This window comes from Anastrepha ludens, unplaced genomic scaffold, assembly GCF_028408465.1.
Source record: "Anastrepha ludens isolate Willacy unplaced genomic scaffold, idAnaLude1.1 ptg000045l, whole genome shotgun sequence".
NCBI classification, from domain to species: domain Eukaryota; kingdom Metazoa; phylum Arthropoda; class Insecta; order Diptera; family Tephritidae; genus Anastrepha; species Anastrepha ludens.
Window position 1 is genome coordinate 77,501 of NW_026530040.1, and position 2,500 is coordinate 80,000.

The window sequence follows — 2,500 nt, forward strand, 5'->3', positions numbered from 1 at the left end:
TTCGATTAAATGTATGAAAGTAAAATTTAACAAAATTTTGCCCATACATTTTTCACAATGCGTTGTGTACATTATCAGAAACACTCACCTGAAGTCAAGTGAGATATATATATGAAAGAAAATCAAATCGAATTTATATGAAACTATATTCGATTAAATGTATGAAAGTAAAATTTAACACAATACATTCATTTGATAAACTGAATAAATATATAATAAAGACATTTGAAATATATGGAAAATATCATCATATATATAATTTATTATTTTAATATATATTTGGTTAAATCGATGATATTATTGAAATATATAAAATGTAATTGAATTATATGAAATCAAACTGAAATGTATTTAATTGAATTTTTCCCATACATTTTACACAATGTGTGGTGTGCATGGCAAAAAACACTCACGGTGAAGGCATGTGAAATATATGAAATATAATCAAATCGAATTTATATGAAACTATATTCGATTAAATGTATGAAATTAAAATTTACCACAATACATTCATATGATAAACTGAGTAAATATATAATAAAGCCATTTGAAATATATTGAATTCTATTAAGTTAGATTTTCACCATACATTTTTCACAATGCGTTGTGTACATTGTCAGAAACACTCACGGTGAAGGCAAGTGAGATATATATGAAAGAAAATCAAATCGAATTTATATGAAACTATATTCGATTAAATGTATGAAAGTAAAATTTACCACAATACATTCATATGATAAACTGAATAAATATATAAGAAAAACATTTGAAATATATTGAATTGTATTAAGTTAAATTTTGCCCATACATTTTTCACAATGCGTTGTGTACATTGTCAGAAACACTCACGGTGAAGGCAAGTGAGATATATGAAAGAAAATCGAATCGAATTTATATGAAACTAAATTCGATTAAATGTATGAAAGTAAAATTTAACACAATACATTCATATGATAAACTGAATAAATTATAATAAAGACATTTCAAATATATGGAAAATATCATCATATATATAATTTAGTATTTTAATATATATTTAGTTAAGTTGATGGTATTATTGAAATATATAAAATGTAATTGAATTATATGAAATCAAACTGAAATGTATTGAATTGAATTTTTCCCATACATTTTTCACAATGTGTGGTGTGCATGGCAAAAAACACTCACGGTGAAGGCATGTGAATAATATGAAAATATCAACATTTAACTAACCAATGATATTGAAGCATATAAATCGAATCATAACTATATGAAACACGAATTTGAGTTATGTTAAACTGGTGATATTGTGGATTTATTCCTAGTTTTCCATACGTTAGTTTAAATAGAAACAATTTTCGAATATGTATACATATATGAAGAATTTATATTCTATACTAACATATTATGGAATGTAACTATTGATTGTTACCTTGGCATATTGGTGTATTGTGAGATTTCATTCATAGTTTTCCATACGTTAGTTTAAATAGAAACAATTTTCGAATATATATACATATATGAAGAATTTATATTCTATACTAACATATTATGGAATGTAACTATTGATTGTTACCTTGGCATATTGGTGTATTGTGAGATTTCATTCATAGTTTTCCATACGTTAGTTTAAATAGAAACAATTTTCGAATATATATACATATATGAAGAATTTATATTCTATACTAACATATTATGGAATGTAACTATTGATTGTTACCTTGGCATATTGGTGTATTTGTGATTTTATTCATAGTTTTCCATACGTTAGTTTAAATAGAAACAATTTTCGAATATATATACATATATGAAGAATTTATATTCTATACTAACATATTATGGAATGTAACTATTGATTGTTGCCTTGGCATATTGGTGTATTTGTGATTTTATTCATGGTTTTCCATACGTTAGTTTAAATAGAAACAATTTTCGAATATATATACATATATGAAGAATTTATATTCTATACTAACATATTATGGAATGTAACCTTGGCATATTGGTGTCATTGTATTTTATTCCTGGTATTCTATAGTTAGTTTAAATAGAAATAAATTTTTGAATTCAAAATTTTATATTCTATACTAGCATTACATAGAAATTATCCTCAACTGTTTGTTTCTTGTATACATACAGGAAATTAAACAGATGAAGAAAAAAAAAAAACAAAACAAATAAAAATTATAAGAAAAACTAAATTTTAAACAAAAGAAAAAAGGAGAAATTTTTTCAATCATATATATATTTATGATTAAAAAATAGAATTATGGAATTATTAATTTCAATTCAGAGAGAAAAATTATGTAATATATGAAATTATTACATTAAAAATGCATTTGAAGAAAAAGTAAAATGTTATTAAAAATGATACATTTGAAAATTGGCAAATATTAAGAAGAAATATCGTTCTTATATTTTTATACAAAATATATATAGAGAACGAAAATTCTTTTTCATAAAAAACGGTTTTTGAATTCTGATAAGAAAAGCTAAAGGGGTCGGCGGGAGCGCACAT